The following is a 15573-nucleotide window of genomic DNA, read 5'->3' as shown; positions in this document are numbered from 1 at the left end:
GAAGCTGCGGCGATTATTAGAATTTATGCGAAAAGATAATTGTGCTGAAAGAATTATTCGAATGAATAAAAACAAAGTCCGTGCATGGTCCAACTTGAGAAATTAGACAGCTTCGAGACTTGACATTGCAGCATTGAAAGTGTGATCTAAACTTATATATTTTTTATCACTTACATCACACACATACGTGTACCTGGCGATTTTCTCACGGGTGATATATTTGTTTGAAACAAATTAATCACATTAGTCAAATATCGTCTCCGATTGAAAATCGCTCGTTTAATCTACATCTAACCCCTGCGGCGATACAATTTGACAACTAGCCTTCGCAGTTTCCTTCGAGGCGTGAATATACGCTTGCGGCGATATCCGGCAGTCCCCGTTGTACATCCGACATCGTAAACAAGGATTTACTTTACAACGTGTCGCATCAGCATTCGGGGTGCGACACGCAGAGAAAGATGGAACAAGATTTATCGATTCCAAATAGAAACTTCCGCCCTATTAATGGACACAATGCTAAAACGGCAATATTAATAACCAACAATCATAAGTAAATGAAGCAAAAATATACACAAATAACATAAATTGATACAATTTTTGAGCGATCAGTTATTTAACCGCGCGTAGAGAAAGATTACAAAAACGTATTTAAATGTCTAAAGTTAATAGATTTTTTTTACACGACAAATTTATATGTGACTTTTTTTTGTTACAAATTCTAAATGGAAAAAAAATGTATAAAATATAACTTTCAATCAGAGTTTTTCCTGTGAATGAAGGGGCTAAATAGGGGCCGGCTATTATTTTTTCGAAGAGCATGTGGCATTGAGCACGAGCCAATTTAAATAGTCGAATTTTTTTTCATTCAAGTTGGACATTGACGTACAATACGATGCCGTTTCTCTTTGCAGCTCACTCGCACCACCCACATCTATTAAACTTTTTTACTCGTGTCATATCGATCGAAACGACTAAACCAGCCGGCAACCGCCAAAGTTCTTTCGACGATTTTAATTTTCCTTATCGACACCGTTCTGTCGTTCTCGTCCTGCGGGACACCTGCAAAACTTCCGTTATTACGTGGATACCATTAACAGAGTTCCTGTCGTCGTTTTATAAATTAATCATAGAAAAGTTTCGGTTTTGGATCGAGATTACTTGTAAATTTGATAATGAACGGAAAATTGCAGTGATTGTTATTTTAACATAAATTTCCGTCTTTGCTTATTATCGATTATTAACAACAACTTGCAATAACAAAGTATAATTATGATGAAGCAAATTGCAATGTGTTATAAGTGATTAGTAACAGAGGAAATAATTTTATTTATCGTTCAATCTGTTTATCACATACAAATTATATAATTATAAATGCTAAATAAAGATGAAAGCTCAATTAGAGCGTGAATATTTCGATTGTTTAATTAATCGATGTTTACACGCAAATTATCCATTGAGAAACGACATTAAAGCGATCATGTGAGAAACAATAAGATTGTCAAATGATAAGAAGTGCGATAAAAAGCCGCGATAAAAACACTCAGTATGTGGAACATATGACATTGAACGTATGATCATGTACCTTTTTCTTCTTTCTATCTCAAGCTTTTTCACTTTCTCTCCGTTTTACTATGAGATCGTAGCTTTTTCCTCTGGGAAATGGAAACCTTCACACCATTTTCTTCTTTCAAATGAAAAAAGTTCAATCCTTTTATCCCATTAAAGGTGTAGAGGTGACATGCTACGCTATATATCATACGCTGTCGCGTTGATCACGCGATATTCTGAAGTACATGCGCTTCTGAAGTTTAAATTAGCTCACTTTATAATGTAAAACGATAATAATCTAAAAGAACGCATAAAATTGCGATAAAACATAGATAAGTACGCGTAATAGATAAATAGAGAAATTGATACAGCTCGATAGCTAATGAAAAATATGTTATATTGCGAGTGAAAGGCAACAACTTTGCTCAGACAGAATATGATTTAAGGATCGAAACCTTTTGCAGATATTAAAAAAGCTCACGTTGACGCTAACAGCGTTATTTACTACGGCGATCACGTCGCGTTAACTTAGATAAAATGTCTTCTGCCTTTTAGAGAGCTGCGCATCTCGCAGTCTCCTAAGGATACAAATGAACCCCACGAGAGGTAGCTCTTATAGTGTCCACATGCTTTGGGAGGTGAGTCGCGGCTTTTGAAGAAACGTGAGATAAAATATTGGCATTCCGCATCTCTTTCACAGAATAGCAATGTGTTCGCGTTGCAGCACTTCCAAGCTGATGGACTTCATCCGTTTAACAAAAAAAAAAAAAAAAAAAGAGGAAAGGGAAAAAGGAAAAAGGGGTACATATCGTATGTTGACGCTGGTGGCGAATCGGCCGAGTGGAACGACATGAGGGAATGCCATGCGGGTCACATATGAATGCCATCGTACGTCGATGCATTGTCTGAGAATTCAAAAGAAATTTGTTCGAAAAAAAAAAAAACGCACACATCTTGGCGAGTCGATAAGAATTCTTCAAGATGCTTCCGTGTAAAAAAGGCAATTATTCTTTGACTTTACTTTTTTAATAAGCTTGAGACTGATAGCTTTGAAAATTGAACGGTAATGAAAAATGAAATTTCACTGCGTGCACGCCATTGATTATTATGTGCAATCTTATCTGTCGGCTACAATTATAAAAGTAGAAAGAAAAAGAAAAACGCATTCTGTCTGAACGCGTCCGTTTATATTAAGATATTGATTTTGCGTAAAATATTAATTTTGTAAAATGACGAACCGTGGTCAGCGCGATCTTTATATTTCACCGCACATGAGTCCACGATAAAGTTTAACGGGCACGTATCGGCACTTCGTGTCGTGCCATAAATATCGGCGCGATGCGTGCGTAATAAAAAGTCGCGAAGATTATCGCGAGACACGATGAAAATCTTTGTTTCCATGCCACGAAATAAGGGTGTCGCGGTTCTGAAAACACGTTAAATTGTTTGAATTGAATAAATATACGGGTACCGCCATCAAATATACAGACACGCAATATCAGATAGTTGCACGTGTCAATAATGTAGAAACGAAGTATAGATCGATACGATAGATGTAAAAGTTCGAAAGAAATTTCGAAAAGAAGTCTTTGTTAAATTTGACCATGTAGTTAAGCTGCGATTCGAGTTCCGTGGGGAATTCACGCGAAACTCGCTAACGAACAACCTAGAGCAAATCAGAACTTCTTCCTTCTCGACTTGTTTCGGAAATACCGACAATTGCGGATACATCGTTCACAGGTAACGAACTTGCATACTGCGATGATTGATTTTCAAAGTATTGTGGAAAAAAAAAATAGAAAACTAATTTGGAGAACGTATTGATAAACAATAAGTTCGGCAATATATAACGATCTTGACTTGAAGGAAAAAGTTTTGAGAAGAAACAATTTTTAATCTTAATAAAAGTTACAGTTCTTTCAGCGCGATTTCAATGCTGTTTCATAGCTCTGAGAAACGAAAGATGGTATCGATTCTCAAAGGACTTGACTTCGCTCTTTCTGCGTTAGATAAATCTTGCAGCAGATAAAAACACGTCTTGAAAGTTATACATTTCAGATGTTGGCGATAAAGACGCTAAAGAGCGCAAGGTCGCCGTAAATATATGTGCATTTTTCGTTATCAAGTAATTGCTTTGCAAATTTTTAATAAAAAGCAGCAAATTATTTTATTTTTAATAACTCTTATTTAATTTGTACTAATCATATTTGCAAGAATTTACTAAACATCTCATTAAAACTCTTCACGTGTCTCTTCTTAATCTTAAACAAAATGCGTGACACAACGCTGTGTGGCTTAGAAAAGATAACGGCAACATCAGGACTATAAGTTCAAGTGTATCGAGAAATCGATTGTAGGGTGGATTTCATTTCTCATAGTTTCTGCAGATTGTGCGCTCGGTGAAATCCGCAAAACGGATTCTGTGCAAATACTAGGAACTGCTTTTTTAATAAAAAGATCGCGACTCATGAAACGATTACAATCTAGTCATACAGAGCTTTTCCGACTCATTGAATTCATTCTCGTACGTATGCAAAGTAAGGACTCACGTGCGGGCGCAATATCGGTGCACTTCCGCTCAATTCTGATCCATCTCACGTAGCTTTATGCTCGTGACTCGTCATAAAAATTTACATCCGCGTGATACAAGCTTCGGCACTCAATTCAACTGTGCCAAAGCAAACATGCCATCCGTCGGTTCGTCGCTCGCGACACACGCTATCTTGTGCTTTCGATAGTGCTGACCGGTTTCTCTTCGACTGTGATCGAATTCAATTTGTTTGTGTCAGAACTCGTGGAGTAGACAATTCCGAATGACACGCAGAGTCGTGTGTTTTGTTGCAACAATATTGTGACTATTGTCCTTTCGGAAGCAGCAGAGACGAGCATTTGACTAAATTTACAACCGATTCGTTATTTAGATGAAACTGCATTAATTGTTATTCATTATTTGTATTACACTGATTACAAAATAATCATGAATAATGCATCTTTATAAATTTTTTTTCACAAATAAAACATTTTCGGCTAATGTGCAATAAAATTTATATGTATTATTCATTATTTTTATTCTCTTTGTACAAATAATAAATTGCAAACAAGAGCGTTATTTGAATAATTATGAAAATATTTTAAATTTAATTATTAAAATTATTTAAATAAATTGCAATTTGTATGAAATTAATCTTGTCAAGTGACAAATAAATTATAAATCGTCTCTCTAATTCATCTATTATTTGAACAAGATTTACGGTACGATGGTGACGATACACGAGAAACCACGTTAGAATTGTTCTGCTATTCCACTGCGTCTTCCACAGCGCAGACAATTGGATATACTGCTGCCCGAGATTCTGCAACTAAATGTATTATTAATTAAACATGAAGCATTTAACATATTGCCATGCGACGATATAACGATCTGTAAAATAGCGAATCGCAAATGGCGAGGCAATACTAATGTTTTCCGTTTGATAGACATTCTCTATGCATGCGCGCGACACAATTGTATCGTATACCTCGCGAAAAACGTTTATTCGTTGCTACGACGTTTCTGCATATAAAGCCCGTGCTTAACATTCTCGTCGTGATACGACGCGTATAAAAGCGCCTGCAGATAACGTGGGGGATATCTCGCGACGAAGAATACCCCAAAGGGCCGCAAAACCTTACGACTGTGTCTGACACACGTAATGTAACGCCGAAAACAAGAGCACCGCGATATAAAAATGACCGTTTACCGCGGAGACGCAGTTACGGTGTTGCGCGCCGTGCTTTGACACAGATAATGGATAGTTAATTAACCGTTCGTGTACATCTACTCGATCTCGCGTTTTGTGCGCGCACTGAAGCGGAGTTAACCATCCCGAAGAGAATTCGCCTGGCGATAGACGGCAAGGAAACCCGGCTCTTTGAATGTCGCGTTTCCAGGGTAATTGCGTGGCAAAAGGTGGCCTACGATGTGCAGCATCTGTCGACGGTGCAACTGGCGGAAAGGGTTTAGGATGAAATCGACGAGAACTAGCGAAATTATATGTGCAGAAAGAGCGAATCGTTGTGAAGGCTGCAGCGAGCGAGAATTCAGCAAACCGTGATCCAGCGCCATTAAAGGGAAGCTGCTTGAATATCTTTCGCCGTCTGTAAGATATCGGCATTCGATTTTCGTTCTTCGCAGTTGCGGTGATAACCGCGGGCGCGAATGATAAAATGCAGTTTGGTGTCCCCGTTAATTACATTCTTGAAGTCGTTAAAGACGGGCGTCTTTTATTATGGATGTAATTAAAGCTGCATAATTCCTCTTTGATAAGCAAATATGCTAGGAGATTCACGCTTCCGTCTAGATATCTTCGTCATTTCGGAACGCGTAAACTTACCGCTGTATAGTTTGTGCAACTGACGTGCATTCGATAATGAGATGGGAAATGGAGACGGTTTGTATATACGCTGTCAATTTACTTTGGCAGCTCAAAAAAGTCCTTCCTTAACTCTCTCCTCCCATAAAGTAACTATCGTCGTCTTTCCACGCTCACCTTTGAAAAGAACACGCTATATCTTTCTTAGTCACGCTTGCAGTTCTCAGAACTTAAGAATTGCTCTTATAATTCACGACATCCATCTTAAGTACGGTCTAATGTAAAGTGTATATATATATATATATTCCTTTCATTCGTCTATTTAGAGAAACAAAAGGTTGCCGTTTCTCCAGATTCCGCCACAACTGCGTGCGATTTTTCATGAAAAATACACCTAAACGTTTAATAAACCGCGGCAATTTCCGGAAAAAGTCGCGCACTTTATCAAGTCGAACGATCTAAAATTTAAAACTGCATCGTTGTGTCGTCAGCGCGTTTTATTTTAGTTGATCTCCCAGCGTTTAGTTCAATCAATCCATTCGGGTTGATTTGGGTTAGAAGTTTATACTGTCGATAAATCTATCGGATACTACGGTAAGCTGAGTTGCGCTATATATTTCTCGCTTATAAATCGGAACCTCCGCGACGTTCGAGAGGCGCGCAAATAAATGCATGAAACTCCGAAATAGCACCTGGAGCGTTTTTAGCTGGAACTCTGCGGGACTATCAAATTCTGGAGCTGCTGTAAATCTGTCGGTCGCACGTAGAAGCAATACAGAGGGAAATTCGCGAAAGCATGGTCACCGATGTTGTGCGAATGTTTCTGAGATAAAAGTAGAAGCTAATAGAAATATTTTTTCAATACTTAAGTCTGCTACGGTTTATGAAAACTTATATTTACAAGATCGATAAGTATACATCTTTTTGATTAAATGCATACAATTTTTGTCGACAAAGAAAGTTATTTTAAAGATCTATAAATCGTATCGAATCACTCTGAACATTGACATATTTTTCTTCAAGTTTTTTCTTCATAAAATTTGCAAGAGAAATAATTAAAAATGTAATGAACAACTTTGTTGAAATTTATATTATAGAATGCAGAGTTCTTCTACAGAAATTTTTTACTAGACGCGCATATGTTCGCGAGTAATTATCTGACTCAATTATAGATTATCGTAATCCGGATTTGTCGCGGTAAGCAGTACCGTTACTCGAAATTGAAATTTTTTCTCACAGCCTCTTAACAAATTGAGAGCTTCTAACTTTTTATGACAGCTTATAGACTGGCAAAATATCTTGCGATCATATTTTATGTCTTCAAAGAAGGTTTGAATGAAAGCATTCGGAAATACGGAGAATAATACAACAATACGACAAGATAAATAATAATCTGTTGTTGTATTTTATCGCATTAACAAAAAATTAAATAAAGTCTTATGCAATATTAAAATTTATCCCAACGTTTGATATGCATAGCTCTTTTATTTTATGCCTGCAAATATATATTATAATTAACTTGTCACTTTATCTGCTCGTAAAATTAACCTTTTGAGATAAATTATTTTAAAACTTTGAAGAAAGAAAAGTCTTGTCTTTCGGACTCTCGGATTTGGTGGATTGAACTGGGACAATTTTATGAAACTACACTATCGTTGTAACATCGTGCCCGTGACGTTTTATTGCCGATAAATTTACGACGCTTGAAATATGCGTCATTGTTTTCGATTACCGGCAAAGATTTTAGCGAGTAATAGGATGTTCGCCGCATATATCTCACAGCACAAGGGAGTTTAAGATATACGAACGAAATTCTATGACGACAGTATCGTCTTTGTTCATTATGAAATCTCTTGTGAAACGTAAGATTTGTCGAGTAGGTAAATTAAACATGAACGTTTTATAAAATTAATCGCGAAGTTATACGAGTGTTACGAAGTGCCGCGTTGGAATATTCTACACCAAATGTTTTGACAACTAGAACATCTACCGTACTATAATATTTCGTCTTTTAAGATGGCATAAAATATTTCATAGCTTCATAAAACCAGAGAATCCATTCTCTCTCATCCACGAAGTTCGCCGTCAAAACTCACAAAGTTTTCAGCAAATTATACGAAAGCGGCTTATTAGACGAGAAATTTCCGCTATTACATACGAGTATAAGTCTTTATGTAAAAGTCCATGCGTTATATCGCAGCGTAAAATATTAAATCCATAACACGGTTCAATAACTTAAGTCGATAAAAAATGCTATTAAATTATCGTTTGGTAATACATAATACGTTTTTAATAATGATATATATTTATTGAAAGATTAATTAACAATAATTGAAACGGATAAAGAGATAACGAAGAGAGGAAAAGTTTTTTAAAATTAATGTTCTATTCTCGACATTGACGTTGTTTTCTCACAAAAACACTGCATTGTCTTGTGTTGTCAATAATTTCGAAACTTTTGATATCTATGAAAGAACAATCTCTGTACAATATTGATGAAAAATATTCGACAAAGTGTATGCTCCGCGAATAAAAGTTCTTTCAAAAACCTATAAACTGGCCTGCGAACAGTTTCTAGCGGATTTTACAGCTACAAAAGGCCGATCACGTATTTGCCGGCCAAAACTTTTTCAGTTTTCATCGTTTTCAATCTCACGTGACTCTCATTCCGTCAAATCTCATTGTTTCACACATCCGAAAAAATAACACGATCACGATTCCCGCAAAATCGCGCAAAAATTTTTATTTTTTTACCTCACTGTTCTATCGGGAAAAAATTACGTGAACAAATCCCTAAAGGTTATCTTCAATTTCCTCCAGGCTTTAACCCTTTTGCTCGAGATAATACTTGAATGTATTACACATAATTCATGCAACGCGAGACAAGTCATTATTCAACAGTAGTTTTAGTGGATTACGGGTGGTTGTTCTTCGTCATAACTCGTGGCACCTTTTGGCGACTAATGCGGCTTGCATAAATTAGAAGTTTATCATGTCCGAGGATTGTGGGCAGCGCTCGCGATTTTACGTTCACGAACTTGGGAAGTTCGATCGACTGCGAATTTGAATCGGAAACGTCGAAACGCTGGTAGAATCGACTGCGAATTTGACTCGGAAACGTCGAAACGCTGGTAGAATGACAAATGGCTTTATTTCTCTAAATAGTTTCTAATGGAGCGTATAAAGCTTTCAAAGTCTCGCACTCTTACACGATTTAACATTTCGTCAAGTATGTTGTAGAAATTAAAGAAATAACTTAATAACAGGCCCGGAAGAGCATCAGACGACGGCGAAGCAACTGTAAAATAAATAATTTATTTGTGCAAAAAGATATTATTTATTTATTACAACGCGAATTAAATTAAAAATTTTTGATACGGCAATTTGGTGTGATATAATCTGAAAAATTGAACTCATTTTATAAATCCAATATCAAGCGTTATAAATCAGAAGAGTAATTATGGGAAAGCAATAAGGAGTAAGAAGATAAACGAATCACGATAAAACACTTCCTTTGGAATTATTTAATGTATAATTTAGCGGGAAGTCTATTACGCGGTTAACTCTTTAAAGAGATAAAAGATCCATCTTTTAAACTAAATTAACGCAACGATTACTGCACTCGAAAATCGGCGAAATTTAAGTAGCCGATATAAATTGCTCTAATTGCATTTAATTTTTATGTACAATTTACCTAACCAAAGATATAATTAGAACAATTCTAATAAATTAATATTAATTAATAAATAACTTTTATAATGTATATTTTACGGTGAATTTGATAAATAGGGAAAATATGCATAATTGTGCGAGATTATGCATAATTGTTAAATTATCTGATGAATATGATTAATATTTGTAAATTTATTGTATTCACCAACTCTTGCAATGTTATGCAATTTATGAATATTCTTCGACGCTGAATGATTAATTTGATTAATGGATATGTAGCGATCGTTTACCGTTTACTCTTATCGCGCGTTTTATTGGAAAAGACATATGTGCCGTTAATTGACTTGGCAACTAAAATTTTTTATCTTCTTTACTTAAATTCATGCTTTGCATAAATCTCTACTAATATACATATAGGGAATTTCCATTTATAGTACATGATAGACACATCCAATTAGAAAGGCAAAACTAACTTAGAAAGACGAAAGATTTATACATGAAACCATTTAAATTCAAGCTGTGCACATCATTCGTACCCGCCATTAAAGAAATGTGATATAAAACGAACGAATAAAAGAGAACGGGGCAAGAGCGACAACTTTTTCAATCAAATTGAAAATTTAGTTGAAAGTTATAAACTATGTGAGTTTCAAAAAGATCAATGAAAAAGTTTCTATATTAAAGATGAAACGTATCTTCCGAAACATTATCTTAGAAAATCAAATTTTTTAATGCCTATTTCTCGATACTAAAATTTAGCGACTAAAATTTAAGACGTTTTAAATAAGTGAGAAATCTTTTCAATCAATATCCAAAGTGTTTAATAATTATATATAATCTCTGGATTACGCAAATTCTCAGTAATACAGATATCTGTCCGATTCGTTAATCTTTTCCGAATGTAAGCCGCTTTGATTCTGATGAAAATCACTCGTTTTACATGGATTGCATCTTTCTGTCAGATTCTGAAAAGCGATCTACAGCATTAATATGTATTACAGCTTAGTCGTGAAAGCAGTGGGGTGACGGAACGGTGGACTGATGCTTAGCAAACGGAACTACCACCGCAGAATGGAACTTTAGAATTAGAAAGCCTTTCTGGTGACTGCTTCTAATCTCTCAGCGGCGCTTGGTGTGGACGCGTGAGTAATTTTTTTTTTTTGCACAAGCCAATTACTTGAAAAGCAGCGACTATTCGTTCACGTTATATATTATTAAGTGTGTCGTATGCGCGTGTTTATTAGATAACGCTCATGCATTCAAAATAAGGTCGGCGATTTTGCATAATACAATCGCATATTTCAAACTCTGCATGTGCATTTTTTATCTAAAATTGATAGCATAAACAATGTAATATTTGGCGTTTTATAGAGTTTAAAAATTCATTATTTTACATCCAGGTGTAAAAAGGGTTTTATAGAGAAGTGATAAAACTAAAATTCGAATGTAGGTCGTGGTTTACGTGCAGGGATACGCGCAAAAATTCGGCCAATTCACGTAGTAGAGAAATTCCACTGATCGTCAGTGAAATCACGTAGAATAAAGGTCTGCATTGAGCCATAAAGTTCGTAACCGTCAATTAACCATTTGTACGTAAAGAATGCTATTCACAAAGGTAAACATGCGCACCAACTAACGAGATCGTAGGAGAAGAATTCCCGAAGCTCCTCGAAGCCGTACATTTCCTCAGTATGATCCGGGCTCTTGTGCCACGAAGAGCGATTCGAATGCACCGACTCTACCTCCATTTCCATAAGATTCCGAAAATCACTCTTCAAGAACGACTCGTTCGTCTATCTTTCCCGAACAACCGAGCTGGTGAACGAGTATCCACCAAGTTGATAAATATTAAAGGAATACGCTGTGCAAACTATCTGGTATCAGAACAATCGCGTCAGAACAATCGAACGGGATTATTACAACTCTAACGGCAAATAAAACATCGCCAAAATTACTGGGATATTTTTTTATTTAAATATATAAATTTAAAAAATTTAATATTTTTTTATTTAAATATGTACAAACTAAACAGAATGACATTCGTATTTGCGAAATTGTCCCGCATCGCGTTATTGATAAACGTTGCGGTGCCTCGCGTTTCACGTAAACACGGGCCGTGACGCTCTAATAACGTTCTACCGGTATAAAAATTTATCATAATCGGACCTGCGCTGGATGCAGTTTATACGGGATGTTGCGTCGCACGGTGCTTCCCACTGCCAAACAAGAAAATTTACGACCAGGTTCATTTTCCAAAACCATCCGTGCACAACGTGCAGGAAGTAACGTATTCGTTCGCTTCTGCAACCCGAGAAGCAGTAATGTGGTCATTGAATAAATCAAACGTATATATGGCGCTTCCTTCTGCTGTAAATTAATCTGTCATAGCTCGTTGCGCACCGACTTGAGATCATTAAAAGGCAATCTGAAAAAAGTTGTGGACGACGCGACGAGCTTATACAAAATAACAAAGGGGGTTAAAAAGAAGCTTTTCCGAGGCGCCGAATCTCCGAGAAATCAGAGCGGAGATTCGGCGGAAATGAGGCTCTATTGTGATTTTGTTAGTAAATGATGCTTTTTCTGAATCATTTTATTTCGCGTTCTGCGTCATTACTTTTTCTTTTAACGCATCGAACAATAACAACATTAATCATGCAAAGCGTTATACAAACATGAAGTACAGCGCGTGTGTATATTTTTCATTTAAATATATTATTATTTATTATCATACTTTATAATTCTATTAATATATCAATACATTGTTTAACTTATTATAATTAATAATTTATATTAACAGTATGATAAAAATTTATTTACCGGATTAATTGTGATAAGAGCATGAGTTATGTTTAAAAGCGCAGCGCACAAAACTTGTATTAAAATCTAAACTTCTAGTAAATGCACTTAGCATCGTATCATAAGATGCACTTTGCACAAAGAAGAAACGAACAAAGAAAGAAAGGTAAAACACCCCCGACGGGGTATTCTCGCCAGCCCCACTTATGCCCACTCAATCTCTGGCAACGTTACGATCTTCGCCAGATTTCACCAGGCGTTCTTTTTGCCAGGCGCAAAAATCTCTCTTTCCTCAAGTTCTTTTTTCTTATCGCGAACGTCTCGTCATGCATCTCCGTCGCTCCATTTTCCACTCGGTGTGTTTTGCAATATTACACTAAGTTTGTTTAGTAGATTCCCGGTGGATAGGAATAGACGTGACAACTTTTAACTTTTATACAACGATAAGGGAGAAGTAAGTTTTCTTCACCAGTTAGTAATATTATATTCCTTGAGTTTTGCTTTTATAAAATTTTTTACTTTTTTTCTCTTATTCGAACTGTTGACTCGGTTGATTCGAAGAAAAGTGCAAAAAAACCAGCTCTATCATATTGTAGCGTTGCATTAACCGAAACTTTTGAATTCTTTTCTCGTAGGAGAAGTTTTCATCGGCTTTATGACAAAACTTTTTATTGAATCTCTAGCATTTTTAATCTCTCTATTTTGTAATTATATATTTTTTAATTCTTTAATAATGCGTTTATTAAACAATGCAAAGAGAATAAAATATATATTTAACTCACATAGATAACAAAATTTGAAATTAGTATAGAAAAAGTATTAGAAACGTGAAGACTTTTGTAATATTATTCATTTCTAAGAAATTCTTTTATTTTTCGATAGGATATTATAGTATTTTTAAGTTATTTAAAACATATTTTTTGTTGACAATAAATTCTCGCAGGTTGATTCATTTTCTAAAGCTTTTGGTTTTTCTACCATAAAGAGATTTTTTCCCGACTAAGTTTTGAATAAAAATGATTAAAAGGTTAATCCTTGTTCTGAAGTCCAATTAAATCTGTAGATATGTGTATTATCAGATGCTAATAACGATACTCCGTTCTATGCACAGGTAACGACATAATGCTATTAAATCGCGTTAATTAGAGACTTATGTACATGTGTGTACAAAGTCGGCACACAGCTTCTGTAATCTAGAATCTATAAAAGCCCAATATCTATCTAATCGCGCTAAAACGCGAATGGCGCAGTTGATCCTGCCTCATCCCCATTTTCAGTTCGGGAAATTAGAATCGCCTTTTTTCAGACACCTTATTCCCGGCGTAGAAAAGCACTCCACTTAAATGAACCAGGGTATTAAGGAAGAGAAAAAAGGAAATGGAAAGAGAGATCGCTTATTTTTAACTAAAAAATTAAAAAGAGGTGAATGGCGATTTTGAAACGTCTTATACATATGTATATGAAAGAATTGATAAATGATATAAAATCTCTTAGTTCGTAGCAGTTTCCGTCAGTATTTTAACAATTTTTATTTGTCGCTATGGCAGAAAAAGCTTTTAGCCGGAGAACTAAGTTTTGTTCTCGGCAACAAGTGAAATCTGCAGTGATACGAAAGTTGCAATGGTCAAACAGTACGACTTTGACTCGACTGTATCATGAATACGAATACACGTACCATCCGTTGTTATTCGTTGTAAAAGCGGAGGTTTTTAATGAATTTGTTTCGTCGTTTCTTCTCTTTCTTTGACGTCTTTTAAGAATAATAATAAATTAACAGAACTAATCAATTCTTTCATATATGTATAAGACGGTTCAAAATCGCCATTCACCTCTTTTTAAGATCGCGCTTCTTTCAATTAAGTCGAGTTCAAGTTTGCCAATAATCGTTTGGTCGACAAAACATTTTACGATCGTACATACACGTATAATAGAAGCGTACAAACGTAATAAACTCACCGGCAGATCGATCGCTACTTTTGTTGCTTATACCGAGATTTAAGTACAGTTCGCTTGCTTTGAAAATATCTTTTCAAAATAAACGCATATCAGAAACTTTTATTGCGCATTCGATTTCTATAGATGGCTATTTACTTCCTAACGACTTCACCACTTTGAGAGAAGCTTTTTTCCTCTCAGATACTTGCTTGGCTGGACGGTAAGAAAATTCAATTCAGTTTGATAGTTCGGAATATCTTTACGCAAAACCGGCGTCACGGCGCTTGTTCGTATCTTTCAAGGCTTGCCAATTGTGCTATTAAATCTTTTAAACAATTTTTTTTTCAACATTTAGAAAATTTTGATTATCGTAAAATTGATAAGCAGATTCAAACTTGATTCTAGACCGAACGATCAAGCTTTTATATCTCTTTGTTATATTCTTTGTTACTTTCTCGGCAGCCAAAACAACCATTTCTCAATGTTTCGCTCCATTTAACGATCGAAAACGCAGAAGCACGCATATTGACAAACGACATTGACGTATGGTTACGCACAAAGCGTTACGAAAGTGTCCGTCGATCATGCGTCTCTTACAAAGGAAAATGGTAACCCAAAAAAAGCATTGCGTCGTCAGCTGGCGAAAAATGTGCGGATCCGACGGAAACGCTGACAGTGGTGAAAAAAAGGCTGAAAAAGCGCGCGAAATTGGTGCGCGAATCACGTTACGAAGTAGCCGATCTAACAGGGATATTCCGACAAAATGACGGTACATGGACGGTCTGCGCCGGAATTAATGTTGGCTGTATCAATTTTACATCCATTTACGTAATTGATTTGGTCGTTGTAGAACAGTCCGATGCCTGATAACCTCGGTAAAGCTCCAAGCGATCCAAACGAATTTTATTTGCCGAAAAAAAAAAATGTGAAACTTTTAATCGCGTGTCAGCTTCCAAAATCAATCAGTGTTGCTTCATGCGATTAATAGAACGCAGAACATCATATTTGCTCAAACATCTCTTAACGTTTCCGCTGTTTATCGAAAAATGTAATCTGAAAAACAGTAATATAACTCTTAACAAAATATGCGATATTCCAGATATAAGAAATTCCAGGATTTTATCTTACTTTCTAGCTCTTGTTTGTACATTAAATATTTTCCTTTACTTTTTTTTATCTTTTTAAATATCTTAGAAAATTAATAAAAATATCTAACGTTATGTCGAAAAAATATCTAGAAAGAAGTCTGAGACAGAAGAAAAAGGGA

General features: G+C 35.7%; 1 protein-coding gene across 3 annotated transcripts in view; it reads left to right on the top strand.

The window, feature by feature from the left end:
* LOC105675425 (metabotropic glutamate receptor 2) overlaps window positions 1-15573 on the top strand; it is a 127196-nt gene that overhangs the window by 15948 nt on the left and 95675 nt on the right. For all 3 annotated transcript variants that reach the window (XM_067355582.1, XM_067355581.1, XM_067355583.1), the window contains one exon: window positions 10577-10717. The gene's annotated coding sequence lies outside the window, so the exon portion shown is untranslated. The remainder of the gene's footprint in view (window positions 1-10576; window positions 10718-15573) is intronic.

The sequence above is a fragment of the Linepithema humile genome, chromosome 5 (genome assembly GCF_040581485.1).
Source record: "Linepithema humile isolate Giens D197 chromosome 5, Lhum_UNIL_v1.0, whole genome shotgun sequence".
Taxonomy (NCBI): domain Eukaryota; kingdom Metazoa; phylum Arthropoda; class Insecta; order Hymenoptera; family Formicidae; genus Linepithema; species Linepithema humile.
The sequence above is the reverse complement of the archived record's forward strand: the minus strand, read 5'-3'. Positions and strand labels throughout refer to the sequence as shown.